At 40.0% G+C, this 23,138-nt stretch overlaps 1 long non-coding RNA gene across 3 annotated transcripts in view; it reads right to left on the bottom strand.

The window, feature by feature from the left end:
* Positions 1–23,138, bottom strand: part of LOC143694877 (uncharacterized) — a 94,712-nt gene that overhangs the window by 38,816 nt on the left and 32,758 nt on the right. For all 3 annotated transcript variants that reach the window (XR_013183613.1, XR_013183612.1, XR_013183614.1), the window contains one exon: positions 20,748–20,864. This is a non-coding gene — a long non-coding RNA (uncharacterized LOC143694877). The remainder of the gene's footprint in view (positions 1–20,747; positions 20,865–23,138) is intronic.

Below are 23,138 nucleotides of genomic sequence, written 5' to 3'. Positions count from 1 at the left end.
AGCAAAACTGGTGCCACTTATTAGGGTCGATTTAGCCTATGAAAGATGAAATTCTGCTTCAGGCAGTAAAGCAATTTTCAAAGTAGCATATAGGCTTTTATCAGGTTTGGTCTGCTCTTCCTAAATGAAGACATTCAGTCTTTTTATGGGTGACTATGGTCACTCTGGGATGCATTTGGTGGTAGTTAAGGGTAAAATACTGATTGTTCTTCAAAATTAGAAACAACTGGTAGCTCTACAGTGATGATTTAAATTTCTTTTTTAAATTCTTTCAAACCATAAAGCTGTGTGTTGTTCAGTGATTGAATGCATTTGAATTTATGGAACTTTTCATTTAATGTTGCTCTCCATTGTTTTTGGCTGGAGCCCAAGCCTCACATCTTCTAGTTGCAGGATTCCTTTCTGCAAACTCCGTCCTTTGCTGAAGCCTCAGTGTAACATGAGACCATCCCTGTTTCCCAGCAGGCAGCACATTAAAGGTCTGCCTGGTGACCAGCTGCAAAGACAGGTGTTTTGTGCTCCTATTTTTCCTTCTCCCTTTATTTGGTCTTATAACTTCCCTAACACACTGTCAATTCCTGGGTGAAATGAATGATTGAAATTTATAAGCTTGGAAAAAGCTCTGATTCAGACATTGTGGAGCTGGGGATTTTGGTCTAAAGTTGAGTGTTCTTAACTGCTTGTTTGCCACATTTTCTTTGGGCTGGCAAGAGGCTGAGCCAGACTGGAAATGCAGCTCACAAAGATAACTGCAGGGATCACAGGCACTGAGCATTTATCTTTCCAGGGCACTTAGAGCACCAAAGTGCAGATGCTGCTGGAGCCTCAAGGTTTTGGTATGGCACACATACTCTGCACACAAACAAGTGTTTCCATGTAGAAATCTGGGTGAGCCCTCACTGGTATCTGTCCCACAGCCATGCTGGGTCTGTCTCACTGCAGTCACAGGCTATGTGAATCACAGAATACCTCTGTAGTGTTCACAGACCTTCAAGAAGAGTAAGTAAGGCCTGAGGATGATGTGCAGTGAGATCCAGTCCAAGACTCAGTCTAGTTGCCTGCCTCATTATTGATGAAATGTAACTCTTCTTCCTGCTTTTGCCACCATTGTACGCCCCCAATATTCTGTTTCAAATCTAATTTAAACCATAGCTGCCTCTGCCACAGTCCATTTCTCATGCTTGCCTGTAAGGTACCGTGTATACTTCTGGTGTTCTACTGGTAATGCAGAATAACACATTTAGGAGCAGATTATTTCTCAGAGGACAGCAACTGCTCTAACAACAAAGAAATAACACCTGGAATTCAAACTAATTCATACCTTTAACTTTCTTACCAGTGAGATCAGCTCAATCCAGTAATGCTCTATCCATCACTTAATGTATTTCTGGGTAAGATTTAACACTCTACATTAGTTTTTCAAAATACTTTTAAGAAAAAAATTCAGTGATTATGTTCAGTCAAAATCATGGTAAGACATCAGTAAAAGATGGAGTGAAACTTTTAAAGCAATAAGGATTTTTTTTAGAATTAATACTTAGATGCTGTAAACTGGGCCTGCTACAGCTAAGTATTGCAAAGGTCTGAACTGTGGTATTCTCATCAGATGACTATTTCCTATTGAGCTGAAATAACTTGGTCAGAATTCCTATGTGTCCATATTTTTCCAAGTCATATAACAAACCCCTTTGGAAAGTAGAGATGGATCTGCTGGCAGCTGTTGAGTTGATTCTTCACAGCTGCTAATTATAGCATGACTGAGTTTGCAATAGGGCATCACACAAAATATTTGTTTTATCTGGACAAGTCTGATAATGTGGAGAGGAGTAATTATTTTCTCCCCTGCTTATAATGGTCAAGAGATACCAAGAAAAAAAGAAAACCTAGTTAGGGTAAGTGTCCTCTGGCATTTTTGAGGCTCTATCTAAAGACCGGGGTCCCTCAGATGATTTGCTCTCCTTTTGTAGTTCTGAGGAAACCTTGCTTTTTCTTTCCTCTCAAAGAGCAGGGAAACTGGATGGGCATTAAGCAAAAAGTCCTTTTGGTTTCAGAAGAGATTGGTTGAGCTGAAGAACTGCAGAATTTTTCTGAGCATTGGTTAACCCCATTACAGTGGGTTGTTAATTTAGTGGGATACAAAAAATGCATGACTATGCAGTGCTTTGTTCTATGTTCCTTTCAATCAAGAGTTCATTCCTTTGATTTTGGCCATGGCTATGGCTTGAGACTTCTTCCCCTCAGGCTTCAGGAGTTAAAATTTTGATTTAGGGTCTGGAAGTATCTTGGCAATGTTGATGCTGACTTTGGGATGAGTTGCTGTACCACAGCAGCTGTACTACAAGAAGAAAGTCACACGACCTCTCTGTGGCCATGTACTGAGGCTGGCCCACAGAAAGGTGTCTTTAAGTCCAAGCAGCCATTCATATTAGACTTCATGAGCAGGAATGAGCTCTTGCACAGTAAGATTTCATTTTGACTCTCTTATGCTGATATGCTGTTGGTTTCAGTGATGTTTCATTCAAAACTCCTTTGCCTGTTATGTGCAGAATTCAGTTCTGATAGACATGGAAAGATCCATGTCTATCAGGGCCTGACATACTTGACTAAAGAACAGAGAGAAGGTAAAACTTTTGAGACATAGCTAATAAGGTCTGCACCTTTCTTCCCCCACTGAGAAGTCCTGAAAGAGGACTTGAAGCCTTCAATGGACTGGTAGAAATTTGAATAAATGGATTTGCCAGAAGGCTAAAAGTTGTTTCATAGCTTGTGACTTATGAAACATTTGGAAAACACTACAAAATTTCAAGTGTGTATGGGCATACTCTCTGTACAACAAACCCTGTGAACCTCCTACCCTGCTGTGTTGAGAATTGAGAACAATGCCAATCTTAAGGATTGATTTTCAGCTACTGCCTCCTTTTGAGCCTCTGATAGCATGAGAACATGGGCATGATCAAAAAGAAGTGGGGCTGGTATGTTCATGTGCTCCCTGTAGGCACATCCTGTGCTGCACCTACTGTAATCCTGAGTTCTGCACTGAAAAATGCCTGGTTTTGTCACAGTTGCAAAGGTATTTACAAGTTGCAAAGGTAAATCAGAACAGCCTCGGCTCTGAAAGACACAAGGATGTTTCTTTGTGAGTGAAGCCCCTAAAAAAATTAAGTAAGCAATCTTCTCTAAAGTACCATCACAGAATGCATTAGCTAGCAAAGGCAGCAATGTCAGAAATAGTGACAGAAAATAGATAGCTTCTGAGAAAGTGAAATCTGTTTAAGTTCTTTCAAGTAATAAGGGATTTGCTTTCAGCTCTGTGGGAAATAGAAGGCTTGTTAAACATCAGATATGAGCTGAAGCTACAGTAGAATCTGTTTGCATTTCTGTATTTGGATTTCAAAAAAAAATCCAGAGAGGTTGTAACTAGGGACTTCTATCAACTTGTTGTTAACGTGTGACACCTATACATAAACACAGGATAAGAAATGGAACTAAAAATGAATTTAGATTCTGCAGATTGACAAGATACCATGCATCATCCAAGTTACCATATTTATTTCTGTATGTTTTAAGTAGAAGCAGCAAAGGCAAGAGAATAAAAATTTGGATAACCCTCTTTAATAGCAGGCTAAGTTAGATTGAATTAAACTTTCAGTAGGCTGGTGAATATATCCACAGTTACTGTGGCTCAGCCAATTTGCAGTAGCTTGAATTCCTTGCATCATCTGGCATGTGTAACTTTTTGTTTTGGGTAGCAGGAAGCTGTTGGCTGCACAAATCACAGATATCTCAATTTTCACAGACTAATGGTATATCTGTACTCCTCTCTACAAAAGATAGAATGTGATATTCCTTCATGGAGATTTTGGTTTATAAAGATACAGCTGTAGAAGTATCACGTATACTTTCAGCTTAAAAGGACCCAATTCTGCAAATCATGTTCTGTTAGCTCTTTTCCAAGATAGCTCATTGACATTTCTTATTGTGTTCTTCCACACAAAAAATGCTACTCCAAATCTCAACCCTGTACTGACAAAAGCTGTGCAATGAGCTGGCGCATCTTTCTTTTGAAAGCATTTGTAATTTCATTTTTGCACAGTAAGGAACATTGCTGCTATGAAAAACAACATCTTCTCCAAATGTAGTTCTCACCACAGCATAATAACTATAATCCCAGCATCAGATTTATCATGTTTTAATTTGACCAGATATGTCAGTAGTTTAGAGGGTTTTGCACTAATAAATTACTTCAGGTTAATGTGAAGTACCTTCAAATCATTGGAGATTTCATTGTGGAAAATGTTTTGCAAAGCTGCATATCCTAAATGGCTGCACTCCAGAGTCTGGAATTCAAATCTCATTTACCGCAAATGACTGGAAACCAGAAGATGTAGAAGGTTTTTCTAACATCCTTAATAGACTATAGGGGAAAGGGGCTGATTTTTCAATTCCTGTGTAATGCAGATGGGTTTATTCAAGAATTTAGCTGTAAATAAAGGAAATACTTGTCAGATACTAATTGGGAAATGTGCATAATATTTGAAGGCAATACTGTGAGATTTGACATGTTCTCAAGTAGTGGATACAGAGCTCACGTTGTTGCTTCTGTGTCATTTGGCAATCCCTTTCAGGTGTGATTGCAGAAGGGCTCAGTGCTGGTCTGAAACCTCAAGTTACAGAAGCCCAGTGGGAAGAGAGGAAGAGTTAAATGGATGGTGAGTGCTTTTCAAAGCCCACATATGGGCCCCTAATGGGAGTTGTGTGCATGTGGGTGGGCTCTAACCTAGGTGTTTAATGTTCAGCTGGCAAATCGATGCTCATTATCCATGGTCCTCCCTACCCTAAGCCACCACCTGGGAATCAAGCAAGTGCCTAAAAAAAGAAAATTGGAGTCTAAATATGGGCTCTTGTTTTCAAAACTATGTATTGACTTAGATAACATCTGTTTGAGTGGACTAATAGGCACTGTTTAGCTCTACATGCTTCCAGTGTGCAATTAAAAATACAGTAGCTTCCATCCTAATTTTGGTAACTGACAGTTACAATTATGAACATTGAGAGGAATAATATTTTGCAATAAAGAAGTTTTTCTTTATTGCTTTGGGGGGAGTTATTTATCCATCTGCTACATCCCGTGGCAGTCATTACTTCCCCCATTCATACAAAGGAGCTCCTTCCAGTTTCCTCCAAAGAAAAAGTTTCTATTTTGAGGAGAAAGAAAGCAAGCAAAATAGAGCAGAGAACAAATGATGTCTCTAAATATTAATGAAGGACTTGTAGTAGGTCTTGCCAAATACTGTGGACTAATCAGGCTCCTGATGGGCCACAGAGTTCCCATTGCCACAAGTAGTAGACTAAGAAACTTGGATTCTATTTCTGTCTTTGCCATTGACTGGCTGGTGTAACCCTTGGCCAGACATTTAATTCCCCTGTGGTTTTGTTTTCCCTATTACACATAGCCTGTTTTGTCTGTTTGGTTTGTAAGCTTGCCTGGACAAGGATTGTCTCTGGTGATGTTTGTATAATGCCAAGCTGACAGGGCTCCAGTCTAGGCTGGACCTTTGACGTGCTACCTGGGTATAAATGATTGTCATGTTAGTACAGTTATCAGTTATGCCAGTTCATGTTGCACTGGCAGTTTGCTTCTTTGACTCTTGTAGTGTAGGGGAACTCAGAATGGGTCTCTGTGTATTCCCACAGTGGGCATTGTTGAGCTATAGAAATAAAATAATCATAACAAAGAATTAGTTGGAGCCTTCTGTGCAATCCTGGCACCATTTGGGTTATAAAAACTTTTCCTTTCTTTGGGCTGAGTCAGTTTTGGGATAGAGATTGTCATGATTTGAATGGGAGCCACAGTCTCTGCAAGATACCGAGTGACTGTGGCTGGTCACATCCCTTGGGTTAAACACCTCTTTTCAGAGCCATGGCATTTGCTGGCTCTGCAGGGCTGGCATGGGCTGGGTGTGCTCAGACACTGAATTACCCTGGGTCTCACCCAGTTCTCCTCTGAGCACAAGAGGAATCCCACTCCCTTTGCATGGGAATGTAAAGGGGGTGGAGATAAACTAGATGTCACACTGTTAGATTGGCTACAGATAAGAGGTTTTTAGGATCAAAGATACTCGTGGCAATTTTATGAATACAAATAAAGTCAGTGGAATATTCCTAGAAAGACTCAATGTGCTTAACTGTGTTCTAAATGGCTTTGTCCATATGCCTCTCAACTTTTCAAATGCTGCCCTACATGTGATTGCTTTCACAGGCCCTCTGAAGTCAGCCCTGCTGGTACTCACTTGTACTGCTGCTGCTGTGCAGAGTGGCAACCAAGCATGAGACCATCCTTTTGGGCTGTGAGCAGGAGATGTTCTTTTCTGCCCTGAGACATGAACAGGCAGATCTCTTCACCCACTGCATTTTAAGGTGTGCCTTTGAGAGCTTTCAGAAAGGGGATGGGAATAAAACTTAACCCATAAATGGAAACCCCCAAAACTTTGGCCTAGGGGAGAAGCTGGCACTGTTCATAAGTAGAAGATTCTGAGGTGTGACTTTAGAGATTGGAGCAATGTCTGTGGCATACTTTTCATCAAGGCAAGTGGTGAGCTGTCCTGGCTGTAGCAGAAGCAATTTCACAATACTCATGGAACAGGAATAGCGCCAGAGGGAACAGTGTAGCAGGTAAGAAAATTGCCTTTGTTTTTAAGTTCTCACTTTGATAAATATATTCTTGAGCAGCTCAGATCTTGCACATTAAATAAATTATCGTGATCAGTTTGGCATGTTTCAGCAAACAGATACCATGCACTATTGATAAGAACAGTTGTAATCTGGGGAGTAATGGATTGTGTCTGAGTAAGAGATTATTATGGTCATCTTTTGGGAATATGTAAAATCAGGAAATTTGAGAAATGCATATTTGTTCAAACTGTTACAAATGGTGGCTTTTGCTAAGTATGAGGCAATTCCTGTTGCTGAGATGTGTATTTATACTTGAATTTTTTCCACAGCAGTGTGGAGAATGAAATCTCTTATGGATTATATTGACTTAAATTACATGAATTTAGGTAAAACGTATAGGACTTTACTTGTTCCATAAAGGTTTGAAACCCCTTGTAGCACCCCATGAAATCCAGCACCTACTCATGACACTTTGCCCTTTAACTCAGCAGTGTGTGACTGCTGAGGACATGAATCTGTGATCACCTGTTTGCTTATGATGATCTGTTTTGATTCTTCTTGGAGGTGTGTACAAAATATTTCTTTTAGCTGGGATGGCCACAGTGTCCCATGTTTATACAGCAACCAGAACACTTGTTTTGTGGCTGGGCCTCTGAGAAGCTTGTGCCATTGAAAAAAGAGGGTGCAGTAAAGAAAGAAATTGTTCTGTTGATGGATTTAGTGTGGCTTTCAGTGCAAACATACACTAAATGAAATCTGGGCAGAAGTTTGGTTCTTTGGTCTTACTGTTAATTTCCAAATGTGTCCAAAAAACCTGCTTAGGGCTTGACCTTGTAAGGTGCTGAGCCCCTCTGGGAACTCCAGATATTGCTCAACACTGAACACAAATTCTTTTCTCTTAAAAGAAATGGTTGCACTTTGAACAGAGGCAGCTTGGAGTTCTCTGAAATGGCAAATGTTTTGGAAGAGGCATAAATTACTGTTGGCTTTTGCAACACTGGGCTCTTTGGAAACATTCCCCTTGAATAATATTAAAAGCAATTCCAACTTATGTAATTGAGCTCATCCCTATCATCAGCACCAATAAAAAAAACCATTTACAGATTCCAGGCTCACTAGGACCTTTCCAAGAGCTGGCATGCTCAGAGCCAAGTAACTTATAAACAATGACTATTGATCTCAGCAAGTGTGTCTGTTCTTGCAGGATGTTTGTGTGTGCTGAACTGGCACCACAGATGAAGAGCTTCACTTGCTGTTGTTATTCCTTCATTGGTATCTATCAGAATCACTACCACCACTACTGCATGATTTTATCTGCCAGTTGCTCTGGCAGATAAAATCATGCAGTGTCTGAGAGGTTACTCAGGTGTGATCTATTAATTCCTGCACAATTTATATCTATTAAGTTGTATTTTAGCTTAAGGGTTGTGAAAGCACTAAGAGTTTTAATTGTATTTTTTTGGCCTCTATGTACACTGTGTTTTGTCGTGCTACTGTAACCCTTAGAAGAATTGCCTTTACATCAGAAGATTTGAGTGTGAAGGGAACTATAGCCTTGATTTTACAAAGGTATCAAGGACCTTATAAAATAAGGTTTTACCTATATGCAACACAGTCCCTACTGCAGTTTGAGCTCATTCAACTCCATCTTGTAATCTCACTAAATTTCTGTGATCCTATGGTGGACTTCCTCGGCCATTTTTCAATTCTCATGCTATTCCAAAATATGTTCCACCTGCCTCACAACAGTGGTTTGAGATGATGAGACACCTTTAGTTTCCCTGTGAGGATGGACGATACACCTAAGCCACACCATAAAAAGTCTGCCTTTTTCTTATCTACTCCTAGTGATTTTTTTTTTTCATTCACATAATTGAAATCTGTTGGCTTTTGTACCAGTGGCCAACTTAAAAATATTAAATGCCCCATCTGCTTTCAGGCTGATAGCACATTCATCTTCTGTAGCAGAGCTGTCCCCTGGTCCTGTGTCTGTGCTGGCAGGTACAAACTCTTTGCAAGTGGCACAGAAGAGGCCTGGCCTTGGCCTGTGTTTGTGTTTGCACCTGCAGGCTGCTTGGAGGGCTGTCCTCATTCCCCTCAGTCCTGTGTATTCCTTAAGGACTCCTGTCACATCCTTGGTGACACAGTCATGTCCACTCTTCATGGCTTTCACTCAGGCTGCAGGACAAGTGTCTGTCAAATTAAAATAGCATGTAAAGACTTATTGTGAGGTCCTTTTGTGCTTTCTCTCTAAGTTCTTTTCCTGGATCCAAGTCATCTGCTCATCCCAAAACACACTGGATCTTGCTGCTCAGCTTTAGCTGAGAATGGCTCTTCTGCTTCCTTGTGCTTTTTGTTTATTTAGAGCTTTGTTTATTAGAGCTTGTTGTTGTTTCATTTCTGAGTATGCAATACTCAGATGGCTGCAATCCCACTGCCTAATTAACAACAAAATACCAAGAACATTGCAGTGCTTCTGAATCAACCCTTTCTCTGCATTGTTCTGTTGTGTGACTGGTTTCTCTTTGCAGACACCCATCGCTTGCAGGTGGAGGGTGAACATCACTCAGTTGTCTGAATTAAGGGCCTAAAGAGTTTAGGAAATAGTGGAAGACACTACAGAGGTATGTAAATACCCTTAAGATGTAAACTCAAAGTAATTTTCTTATTTTCTGGAAGCTGCAGCTTCTGTGAAGCTTCAGAATCTCTGTTCTCCCAGGCAGAAGACAACAAATACATTTTTTTACACTGAGCACCGTGTGGTGTATTCAGTGAGGCTGTGCAGGGCTTTAAACTTCTTGCAAGAGATCTGTTGCACTGTGTGTAAAATAAAACTTCCCTGTACCCTTACTAACCTTCTAGACTCTAGGAAACATCTTCCTTAAAGACAGAACTAGGAGAAGGAACAACTTCTACAATATGGAGAAGGAAAAGAAAGGTACATAGCCTTTGTAATACCCATGCAATATGAATTCATCCTGCCTCAGAAGGGTAAAAAATTGCGAGTGAGAGAAGAGCAAAGATGCTTGTTCTGGGCTTTTAAGTTGATATTTGCCCTTTTTGCATGTTTGCAGGATCACCATCTGCATAATTGAATTGGCAAATGCATAAAGCTGTAGTCAAAGCCTTTGTTTTGTATTGCACAATGAGATATTGTATTTCATTTCTCCTGTAAGATGCTTTATACTATTCCAGAGTGCCTTAGCCAGCTTTTTCTGGCTCAAAGCAAATAGTTTTAATAACTGAGACTGACCAAAAGGATGTTGTCTTCTTCTGTAGTTTAGGCATGAGGTATGATAGCTCACTTTGTTACTGTCAAAGAATGGATTTTTTTATTCCATTGGCAACATGCTTAATTCTGGATCTTGTTATTCTGCTCTGCCTCTGATGCCATTTGCCAGGATAGAAAGAGGAGAGGGAAGAGGAATTTTGCCTTTGAATGCTCTGCTGAAGTCACTCATTTTTATTGAGAGGCAAAAAATGTTTGGTCCTATTTGGAAATTAGTTCTGCAAATTGACTGACACATTGCTGGAAGAATAAATAGTAAAATACAGGGTTGCTTGTCTATATCTGACAATGTAGATTTCTTGTGAAAAATTGAAGTACTGGATAGCACCCAAATGTAAAATCTTGTCCTGGCTAAAAACTGAAGTGTTCTTAAAATCAGCTTCATCTGATTTTGGCTGTAGGCTGAAAGGGCTAGAAGTTCAGACTCATTCCTACAATCACTTGGTGAGATTGCAACTCCTCACCTTTCTGGTGAAACCATCCTGTTCGATTAGGACTTGATTATCTTTTCAAATCACTTTTATGTGAGGAAAATACCACTGAAATACCTGTTGCACAGTGTCATTCTGGGAGCAAAATGTCACTGGCTGATGCCTCTGCTGCCCTTTCTGCCCTGCTCCACACGGCCCTGCCATGCCAAAGGGCTGTGGCTGTGCTGTCACTGCATCTCTGGGGTCCTGCCTTCCCATTCAGGAGATTTTTCATTTGCATTCTGGATGAAATGTCCTGAGCAATGTCTTTGGGAACATGGGGCTTGGTGTGGTCATGGCTTTTCATTTGAGGTCTGTTTTTTGGGGTGTGTGTCCTCTGTGGCTAAAGATGGGATGGCAGCTGAGGGGATGGAACAGAGCTGCACTAAACTGCCTGGGCACACAGGGATCACTGGGATTCTGCTAATGTGGGACTCTTAGTCCCTCAGCCAGGGCTTTCTCACCTTAGCTTGTGTGCTGTCACAGCTACAGTGTGATACGTGCCTGCCTTGGCTGGATGTGCTCCTGCTCCTGGGAGAACTACAGCACCTCAGGCCATCAGAGCTCCCACCTGGAGATGTGGGCTCCCAGACCAGCAAGGTGGGTACTCACACGGGCAGGGCAGCACCCAGTACCTTTGGATAGGTTGCTAATTACCAAAACCCCTCTGTCAAGAAGGCTGAATAAGATTTTTAGACAGGTTAGATCCAATTCATTTTATTTGGGAGTAATGCAATGCTGCCTTTTGGTAGCAATAGTCAGTTTCATGTAACTCTTGGGAAGGATGGACTTGTCCTGATGGCAGGTGTCACCAGTTCCAGAGGCTTGGACTACATGCCTCAAGTTGCTGAGAAAGTCTCAGATCCAAACATATCCCACAAAGGAAGTGCTTGAAGAACAGGATGTGAATTTTCCAGTTCTGGCCGATTACAATCAAATTTTGTAATGAATCCAGAGCAGGAGTTGCTATACATTTTTTCAGATTCTGCTCAGACTGTATGCTTAGACTACAGTGTGTCACTTTTCTAAATGGGAAGTCTATGATTCCACAATTTTTGGCTGTGTAAGCCACCTCCAGCTCTGTGCAACAGGATGGTGGGCTCTCTTTGGTGTGTTGATATGCACATATGGTACAGAGACAGTTGGTGAATTCTAAGGGAATGACCTTCAGGACTGACATTCTTCTATATTTTCATGATTTTGGCATGCTGTGGTGGGTTTGTTCATTCCTCTTTCATCTCCTCTGAGTGAAAAACTCTGCAGTCTTCCAGACAGCGTCTCTCTCTGTCTCTCTTTCTCTCGCTCACTCCGACCATCTGTTCCCAGATTACAGATTTCTCTGCATGAGTACCAGGTAACAGACGTGACTTCGCCCAATAACTACAGCAAAAAAGGCTTTCACACACTCTCCACAATCTGTGAACATATGATCAGTCTAGGATAACATGTCGTGCCAAACACACACCAGAGACATTTCTATGCAGTAACAGAATGAACCCTGAAATCAGGTACTTGGCAACACCAAACCTGACATTTCCTCTGCGTGGTTTGAAAAGAGCCCTCTGTGCCCACAAGAAAGTCTGTGTTCCTGCCCTGGTGCCTTTTACTCAGGGGTAGAAGAATAAAATCCTTCTCTCAGGTTTTGCTTAAAGAGAAGCTGGTAATATCTCACTGGCCCGTGTCAGTCCTTGAGGCTGGTGTGGGAATGAGGTCTCTGCTCTCTACTGGCAGCTCCATAATGAGCATTTGCCAAGTGATGGGAGACATCATCATTTTATCCATCTTTTATTGTCTTCACTGGATTCCTGCTCATTCTGGGTGGGAGTAGGATATAAAGACAGACTGATATCCTATACATAGGCGTGTGTATATAATAAATCTTCAGTTGTATATCTGAGCACTTTTATCCCCTCTCCCATTGTCACAGCAACCCTCAAAGGACCCTAATGAGACTGGATATTAAAGCAGGTGTTTTTTTTTTTTGACTTGAGGAAGCTGCTGCTCACTTACTCAATGGCCATTGAACCCTGAATTGCCTGAACCCTCTACTGCTCTTTTAAAATTTATTTCCTGTAATGGTGGAAAAGTTAGGGAGCTGACTTGAAGCTCAGGACCCATGTGTGGGTACTAAAGATAGATAAAGCACAAAGCAGTGGTTTGTTGAGCTATCACATGATTCGTGGGCCAAGGTTAGTCTTTATCTCTGCTGCAGGATATGTACTGCAACAGGTTCCAACAAACTGGTAATATATTTATTTTTTGATAAGTAGGTGTGTATTTTAAATGTCTCATGTTAGTCTTGTCTACTCCAGTGACTTGAAATAAGAAAAAGATCTTAGACAAATTAGTACCCAAGAGAAACTGTTACAGATGCTAGAAGGGAATTTGCTACTAAATATTCCTTTTAAATGCCTTTTACAATATTATTTACTATCCCTTATATTTCTGATGAGAAAAATAATTGGTCATCTGCTACACAGCACTACAGGAAAAAATACTTTGAACAACTCAAGACCTGAGTGCACAAAGTTTTCCCAAAAGTGAGAGAACTTCAATAGGTTGTATCGATGTGCACTGGCAACCACAGAAACAAAACTATAAAATAATGTTCAGAGAGTTGGGATGCACATGATGTATTCATGTATTATTAAACCTGCCTCATATGGCCCTGCTTGAGTCTTGTTTCCCAAGAGCCAACATCCACTGTCATGGTTACAATGTGAAAAACAAGAGTGGTAGAACAGTATTATAACTGAGACAAGTCTCAGTTGGAAAAAGAATGCTTCCCCTGATGGGTGGGATCCAGGACAAAAGACACTGAGTGTGTACAATTTGCAAGCTGTGAGTGTGTGAACTATTGCTGTGTGCTTGCCTGGGACCCCATACCTGCTGCTCTATGCTTAATTTAGGGGTGTGCTGCTTTGGGGATAAGCTTACATGTCTTCTGAATGTCTACAAATGTTTACTTATTTAACAGACATCATCATTTACTGTGCTGCTTTGTGTCTCAAATAGACAAATCTAATGAGGCATTGTTGATGTTAAGGCTCCATTTTATATCCCATAGTACAGGTGACTTTTATCATATGGTACAGAAGTTACCAGCAAGCTCCCAGTTAAAACACAACCTTGGTCTGATGCTTGACAGACACTTGCCACACTGAAAGAGTTTCTCTTCTGGTTTTGCCCTGTTTGCTGTGTGCTATCAGCTCCTATTGGGTCCTAAAGAGAATTGCACACACTAGAAGAGCAGTAGGAGATGCAGTAGGGTGATTAAGTGGAGGTTGACCTCACATTTCCTCAAAGTGTTAAAATATTTTAGCCAGTGAGTACTGCTTGGGCTTCACTGAGAAACTGGAGAAGGCTGTTCTGAGAGCTAGGCAGAGACCCTGGGCTGTATCTGTGGGGTTGGCTGATGATGTGAGTGCATTGGCTGTGCAGGGCTGAGATTGGGACATGGTAGTGCCCTGACCCTCCCTGGGGTACACCAAAGGAAGGGCTTTCTCCACTTCCCTCTCTTCAAAGCAGGCATCATTTTCCCAGGGAGTTTGGACTTGTTTCTAGAGCCTAGAGGTAAAAGTGCAGTGTGTTTCTGGTACCCAGCACAGGAAAACTTGTCTATTCCAGGTTTTGTCTGAGGCAATTCTCCTGTGCAATCAGAGCAGCAAACAGTTGCTGAGCATAAAGACACACAAATATTTGAGAGTGAAATGTAGTTATAGACTAATACAAAAGAAGATTTTCACTGTAAACAAATCATTCATTGCTATTCTTTCCTGGAGATTAGCTCTCAATTTGGAAGAAATCTCCATTTATCCAAGGCACCCTCCTGCCTCTGCATTGGAGAAAACAGGAAAAGCAGTTATTTAAGCTAGGTAATATCTTTGTCAGAAGAATTGCTATGTTCTGAAAATCAAACTGATCTGGGTGTGATTACCTCTGTGAAGAGGTTTATGTTTTCAGCATTAGGTAGAAGGTGTTAAATAAGTGTTGACTCAGGCTTCTGCCTTTTCTCTCTAATTTCCCACATCTTAATTCTTTACTTTGGGCAACTGCTTCTGAAACTTGAAACTAAATCTTCATTTTAATGTTCTTTTTTGTGCTTCTTTCACTACTTCATCCACATCTTTCTGCTTTAATGCTACAATAGTGTGTAGGAGGATTAGTTACGCTGATTAAAAAAAATAAAAACCAGAGCAAGAATGAATTAATCTACAAGCCAGACACCTTCATTAAGTAAAGTAGGGAGAATAATATATATAATTAGCACGACTTCTGCTTACTGTATGCTCTAATGTAATATATTAGCCATCTCATTATTTTAAAATATTAATTGCCTTGAAATTGGTAGCTACTGTTGTTAATAGCCAATTAGGGCTACTCTTAAAAGGGAGCTATTTACTGATAATAATTAAATCTTAGAAAATTGGGGTACTTAGCCACATTTGCTTTCATACTCTTTGTTTATTCCTTTTCAGAATCTATAATTTAATGTTTCTCCCTTTAAACAGAAGGGCAAAGAGAGGCAAACTCATGTTCTATAAAAGGTATTTACGTTAGTAAAAAATAGAGCAAAAGACCTTTTATTCTCCTTTTTGTTAATATAAGTGTCCAAATACTCAGTAAAGCACGTGGTGGAATGGAAGCCCATCTGTTTACTGCTCTCTGCAGTGCTCTTTGCATTGTACCTGTGCTGCACAGCAACATGATTGATACCAGCACAGCCTCTGCCTTATTCCTGGAAGTATTTTTCTCATTTGATGGTTATGTTCTCAGAACGGAGATCACATTCCTGTTCACCAAGCTCCAGTTCTGCAAAATCTGTTCTCCTGTTTCACTCAAAACTTATGCATCCATGTCCTTCCATGTTATCATAAATTGTTATTTATTATAAAATAATAATAAATATATGTTATATATTATGTTATTACACACAGCTTATTGCATGGTGGGTAGGGGGAAGGGCTAGAGAAAGCTAATTTTTTTGGCATTTAATTCTGCATAGAGAAAGGGATATACAGAATTGCCCAATTGTGACTGAGAGCTTTGGCAGCTATGAAGGCTGTAGATAATTTTCTTTTCTGCTGTCATAGCTGGACATTTACAGAACCTACAGAGAAGACAGTGGCAAATATTCTCTGAATAACAGAAATATGGGTTGTTCTGTCATTTTTCCCTGGCTGGTGTGCTTGTCCTGAGCAGCAGGATGTGACATCTCCCTGAAACAAGGACATGATGGATACAGGAAATTCAGCACTCCCCAGTCCTCCCTGTCAGTGGGATCCTAATTTAGTATCTCCTATTGATAACTAGTTTGGCTGAGATTTCTAAAGAAATCTAAAGAATTAGGGGCTGCTGATGAGCTTCTAACCCTCTTTAGGTCTTTTTCAGCCCCCTTGCTCTCATTTCCAAGGGCAGTCACTGTTGCACAGTGTGCAGTGGCTCTCAGCATCCCAAGTGAGCAAATCAGACTCAGAAGAAACCCACCAGCAGCTGGCACTTCAGTGGCCCAGTCTTGCCTTGGTTAAAATAAGCCAAATCTGTTAAGCAGAGAGGCTTCCAGTTAGTCTGGTTGTGATCTATTGACTGTTCTCTGGATATGACTGAAATAAAAAGGAAAACTCTTCATACCAGGGCAGACTTTGATGGAACATGAGCTGTGCTTTGCAAATCTATCAGAGGTCTTTGAAGAGGCCAATAAGAAAGTGAATAAGGGTGAGCTGCTTGTTACACTTGTACTTCTGAAAGGCTTTTCATGAAGTCCTCTGCCAAAGAATTTTAAAGGAAATAAAGAGAAATTGGAATGAAACTCAATAATGGAGTTCTGCATAACCTGTGCTGGGATCTGTCCTGGTAAAAACGCCATAAACTGCTGGGACAAGAAGGTGAACAGACAGGTGAGACAGTTTGGAGACAACAGGAAATCAGCTATTCAGGGTAGAGAATATGAAGGCCACCTATCAGGAAGCACAGAAGTACCTTAGGACACCATGTGGGCAAATGAAATTTAATATGCACAAATCTGAACCGATGCATGTGGGAAAAAGCAATCCTAAATTCACATACAAAATTATAGACTCTGATCTGACCTTTACAACTCAGGATCACAATCCTGGAATTATAATAGTTTGTTCTATTAAAACATTGTCTCTATGATGTGAGGCAGCCAAAATGTTAACCAAGTGTTAAATGAGGGAAAAACTAGAGAGCAGCTCTAAGAATCAGTGCTCATCCACGTGCTGAAGAGTGCACATAATTCCAGTCCTTTCACCTCAAACAGAATGTGATACAACTGGGACATGCTCAAACAAGTCCAAGCAGGGTGGAATTACTTCATAAGAATGATCTGTGGATGCTTGGACTGTTCAGTTTAAAACTGTGACAGACTTACTGAAGAGCACAATGGGCAAAGCTGGGTCTTTGCTGTCTCTTCTAATGCAAAAGATGCAAAAGAACCATTGAATGAAGGCTGTAGGAGCCAAGTTCAAAGGAAATCAAATAAAGTTTGGTTTCTTCATGCAGCAGGCAGTAGATGTGTACCTTTTTTCAAAGGATGTAGGGGCTGCTCTAACTTTACATGGATTCAAGGAAAGACTGCACAACCTTCTGGATGAGAAATTAAGTAAGAACTATTACATTGCAGAAACTGAAACCACTCAGAAAATCCCAGCAGGTAAAAATAGTTGTTCTGTGGGACAACCTGTGTGCCATACATACATGCCCTCTTTCTGCTTTTCCCAGCTCAGCTCCTTGGAAACCCTGCTGGAGATAAACCCTGGGGTTAGTGGGCATTTGAGATGATCCACTGTGGATCTCAATATTCTAACACCACTGCTCTTGTGCCTTACTGGTGTCAGAAGAGGTTTGGGCTGTGTATGAAGGGCTGGGGGGTAATGAGACACTTTTTTCTTTCCCATTATTGCATGCTGTGATACATAATCTGTTGTTTAGCCAGCAGATGATCACCTGGTCCTTAACTGACCAAACCTGCTGTGCCAGAAAAAGCACAATTTTAAACTATGCTCTAAAAATGAGACACCTCTGCTGTATGGGGCAAAGCTGCAGCAAGTAGATGTAACAGTTGACAGACCTGAGAGACCCAGAGTCTTATTAGATACCCCAGAACAAATAAAAAAGTCTTTCATATTGCCCATGAGGAAAAGCTATTAGAAACTGTGATAGTATTTCCTTCATTGTGAATTTATTTCTCATATTTCATAGATAGACCAAAGCAGGATAAAAATCTGGCTTTTGCAGAAATGATATTATAAAACAAGTTGAACAAAATCAGATGAGCTCTGATTGCTCGTTCCTAATTTACAGCAATATACTGCTATTGCAGAATGAAAATGTACCTTAGTGAATTTGTACCTTTAAAGCACAAGTCCAAAGAAAGGACAGTGTGTAAACTGTACCAATGGTGCAGGACCTGTGCAGGCAGTGGTGGGAGCAGTGTTGCTCTTGGGGCTCAGAGAAACCAGCACATTAGCAGCAAATTAACATTCTGGATTCTAAAAGAGTTTTAACCTGGTGTGAAATAACATGAAAAATACAGCTGTTATGTTCTATTTCATCATTAAATCAGTTTGGAAGATTTGGGTAGCTTTGGTGTTTTGGACCAGGTAATACAGAATTCATGTTTGTTAAATTCTTCATTTTTACTGGTTTAAAATCTCAACTTCAGCAATTTTAGTTGTGTTGTAAATATAAAGTCCAGAGATAGAAATAAGGAAAGGCTTATGGTAAGAGATGCTGGTTTTCATGGGGTGTGTTGAGAAATGTTTTGAAAAAAAATGGACACTTGAATTATAAAACCCCACAATCAAGTAGAATGAAATTATTTGAATTTCTAAGTGTGATTCCTTACATCTTGAAGACAGAAATGAAAAATGTCCAAAACTTACCCAGTTGAAGAAAAAAACCCAAATAACAAAAATAATTAAATTATACAAAATAAAGAAAAGCAACTTGACTTATGGCACTCCAGTTGCAAAATGTCTGTCTTCAGGGAAGACATATCTGCCATGATACAAAACACATTATTGGAGGGGGTGTTCCTTAAGAAAAGACAAAGGGAACTTCCATTAGGTTCTGATTGTCATTGTGTTAAAAAAATTAGATTATTGAGATATTTCATTAAAAAGAATTCTGTCACTTGAAACATTGATTTCTTGGCTAGTTTAAGGTTGTTCTGCTTTTGAGACAGAAGAGGTGACTATAATCATTTTCTCTGACCCTATAAATAAAATGGGCCATAGAAATTCACAAAATTATTTAAGCCACAAGCTGAAGTGTGGCTTTTGGAAAAGTGCCCAGTCCTGAAAAATAAAGTGTCTCAAAATACCAATAAAATAATGTCTGGACAATATTTGACACTTATATTTGAGGAGAGACTGTTAAGGAGAGGCTAAAAGGTCTTGAAGAGGCCCAATCTATTCTTGTGGTTTTGGTCTTTCTTTTTTAATGGTGGTGTCAGATGGCTGTAGTTGATGTCAATAAAGTATTACCATACAAGAAAAATACAGGGAACATTACAAGCATCTTCCCAAAATTTTCTTACCCCCCATTTCCTCCACCTCCATGATATATTACCTGGAGTTGTCTTGGCCCTGGCACCTTTTACCCTTTGAAATGTGCTTACTTCCTTTTTTTAAGTGCAGGGACCCCCTGGAGAATGTACCTCAGACAATGCATCCCAAACCTGAAATCAGTTGTAGGGAAAGCTGGGACTCCCAACAAGTTCACTCCTGTGCTTAATTCAGAAGTCAAAATGGATTTGAATAACTTAATAGAGTTAAGGAAACTGAAATAGCACAGAGCTCTTATGAAACACTTAAACAAAGGTTTACAAACTTTCTCCAGAGACAGAACTAAGGTGGGTACTGTAATCTTATAGGAGTTTGTTTATGAAATGGCTCAAGAGACAAAACTGTAAAACGAATGATGAACTCCTTCCACCCATACCCAAATTTCCATGTGAAAAGGTGCACCAATACAGTTCCTTCTTCCTTATTATGGTATTTATCTTGTCTGTTTTATGATTTCTTCCCCTATAAAGTTGAATTTGGATATTTGGATTATTATTTCCTTTAGGAAAATCCTGTAGCTGTTCTTATACACCTCACAGAACAGACATTCATGCAAATAAAGACAAATCATCTTAAATGTCTTTGTTGTACGCTGTGCTTTGCACTTTTGAACAACAGGTAAAGATTTTTCTAGAGTTTGGTCCTGTAATGGTCCATCTCTTGCCTTCCAGGCTCCTAAACTTCAGTATGACATTTAGCCTTGCTTCCTCTCCTTCTTTCCCTGCCCTAGTACCCACTCTAACTTACTTTGCAATACCTACTAGGACACAGGGGTATTACTATGTGAACAAAGTACTTGGAAAAACTAAAAAAAACCCCACATTCCCCGAGCTATCTGTATCCAATGAAACCAGTAATTTTTTTACAGAACTAGGACAGTGGAAACCACAAAACATTTCAGTTCCCATTCAGCTCCAGCCCACAAACACATAGCTCAATGCAAGTCCTCAAGTGAATACAACTTACTCTCTTTGACCTTTACACACTGGAAAACCTACTCTTAACTACCAAAATTAATAACCTTTCCAGCCATCTTCACTGATAAAAAAACCACACATACCATTTTTATGTTCTCCTAGGAGAAAGAAACACCATTTCAGGAATCTACCTGCCTATAATTAGAAAAGATTGCTGGTGTCCAAGGTGGAGATAGTAAGTAGAATAATGACATGTTATGTTGTGCTGAACTGAGGCTATGTGACAAGAACTTAAACTGTGATGGAGTGGCAAAGCTCCTTTTCATGCTTATTGTTAATGAGGGTACAGCACTATGCTGAAATGGCTTACTCCTGTTTTGCATTGAAGTGAGGGGGAGCTCTAATTTAAGGAGCACAAATTCTCTTTAGAAGATATTACTAATGTTCCTAACGTTTCCAGTTACTGAAATCCAGATTTTTATATTGTGCCTGCAGCTTGTTGCAGTCGTTATAAATTGTACAGAGCTTCTTGGTCCAAGGTGTGTGTAAGCAATATCTGAGAGCAGTCATCATCCCTGTGCACCCTGAAAGGTGAGTTAAGCAAAGCTGGGGCTCCCACAGATCTGATCTCCTAGCTGAGTGTTCCTGGGTGGGAGGGCTCCTGCAGGAGCTCACTGGTGAGGGTCTGTGGGGTGCTGTGTGTGCACATCACTGCTCTGCTCCCTGTGTGGCACAGGGAATGGCTGCTATGGCCATGCCTCTCAAACAAACACCAGCCCTTCCATCCACCCAAACCCCTCCAGCACCAAACCTTGAGAGATGACTCTTTCTGGTGTACTTGTGACATACAGAGGTGGACAGTGCAGTGGCAGAGGATTGTTGTGCAGCTCCTTCAGTTTTACCTTCAATGCAAGTTCTCTGAAGGGCCCTGTGAATTACATGAGGATGGATCTTTTTAGGATACTATACATATCAGGCAAGTTAACCCTGATTTATGCAGAAAGAAGTGATTTCTCCTCTTAATAGTGTGCTGAGCTTGAATTTAATTTGCAGTGAGGTAAAAGTCTTGAAGACTTGAAGAGTCATATTTTCTTCAAGGCAAGACTGGCTTACTGGACTTGTTCAGTAAGCCAGTCTTGCCTTGAAGAGAATATGTTTTAGCTTTTGAGCTTTTGTCACAAAACTGAATTTCCTGAACCATTACAGGAAAGGAAGTGCTGTTTTGTATAAAAACCAGCACTTGCTGAATTAGGAACTGACCTACATGTTTCTTATTCACTCCAAAGTCAGTCTTGTTTTGCCTTGTATTTCCAAACATATTTAAGTGGGTTACATGTACTGTCACTTCATCCTGTGGCAGCTGCTGCTGCAGTGAGAGGCTGGGAGGCCTTTGCTGGGGATGCAGGGATGAACCTCTGCACAGGCTGCATCCAACAGAGCATGTACTGCCCACTTCTAAGGGCATACCTTCTTTTCCTGACACTTCAGACTGGTGAAGCCCATGTCCAAGTGTGCTAATAATTACCTAAAATTATATTCTAAGTGGCTTTTAAGCCTGTTGCCAGGCTTCAAATTACAAATGATCTTGGCACCTAGTGCATTATTACAATGTTTTTGTCTGTAAACAAAGCAAGCAGATTTCAAGTCAGCATCAAAGACACATGATTTTGAGATACCAAATAGTTTTTTTCATGGTCCTGCTGATGCAAGGGATCACATTTAACCTGTGGAAAGATTAATACAGATATCATATGACACCTTCTCTGTGACCACTGCTAAAGCACAGTGCTTTGTTGTGTCATCCTTCACCCATTTGTCAGCCATACCTAATTGATTAGGCTACTGTAACATTTTTATTCTGCATGTGAAGTTCCCTCCTCAGCAATCTCTCCCTCCCAAAATGTACATTCATCATTAATTACAAAATCAATGGGAGAGATGGTCTGGACATATACAATTGATAGCTTCCCTCTTCAGATTAGCATAACCTCCCAATTCATTACGTGGAGTGAATAACACAGTTGCTGCCACCATGAAAACGGGCAGGTCACCTGCTGTAAATTTCTTAACAAAACATGGTGTCAGGAGCCTTTTCATTTGCTGAGTGTTTACTGTGTGTTTGGAGGAGTCCATCCTCTTTCTAAGCTCCTCTCTTGGCAAAGAAACAATCATAAATTTAGACAAATAATTGCTTAAATGTTGAAAGACTGAGAAGTTCCATTTGAAAGCTCCAGTGCTTAAAGTGAATCCTGCAGAGTGCTGACACTGCAACTGTGAATAAGATATAAAAAAAAGATGAAAGGATAAAAAAATTTGGTCCCTATGAACCCAGTAATGTTTCTTGCATGAGAAAGGTAATGGGAATTTAGGCCACAGTGTGCATACTTTCCTGTGTTTTAGCATATTAAAACATTGAAATCTCCCAGATTTTTTTTATTTTTTTCTTTCTCTGTACTATATTTGGATTAGAGTCTTCCATTCCCCTTTTCTCAAAGAAAATATGCTTCCAGTCACATTTTCCAAAATAGCCTCTCTGGTCTTTTAGTAGCTACCCACTTATAACTTTACAAGTCAGGTCAATTATGAAATAGATGCAACATTTCCTGTAAGAGTCAGAAATTTAGCCAACACTAAATAAGTATTCCCTTAATATAATGATAGAAGAATATCAATTTTTTTTAAATTACAATTGATGATCAGGCTCTAATATTGTTCTCCATGTTGTACCTTACTTCAGTAGCTTCACTAAAATTAATTTGACACCTTGGGGAATAAGGAGATGGACAACAAAGTCCTACTGTCATTGCCAGGACATTGGAATCTTTATGCTGAATAAAACTTATCACAAGATCTACCTATATATGAAGCATGTATATCTTAAATTATAAGATAGGAAAGATGATTTAGCCATTTAAGTAAAGGGAATGTATGCTTTCAATTCCCATAAACATTAACAGAGATTTTATTGGAGTTTTAGGGGGAGTAAAACATCATTCCAAATTAATTGACTGCAAGAGAGCCATTCACCTCAGCAGGATTTGGACCAGGTTTCAAGTGATTTAGTGACTTTAATGGACTTTATTCTAGGGATTATAAAATCAAGCCTTGTAATGTTTAAATTGGGGTTATAAAATAAAGGTAGGAACTGAACTGAAGCATTATTAGAAAAATGTCATCTGTAATAAATAAATTAGGTACAATA

The sequence above is a fragment of the Agelaius phoeniceus genome, chromosome 10, assembly GCF_051311805.1.
Source record: "Agelaius phoeniceus isolate bAgePho1 chromosome 10, bAgePho1.hap1, whole genome shotgun sequence".
Classification (NCBI taxonomy): domain Eukaryota; kingdom Metazoa; phylum Chordata; class Aves; order Passeriformes; family Icteridae; genus Agelaius; species Agelaius phoeniceus.
This window is presented reverse-complemented; position numbering and strand designations above follow the sequence as displayed.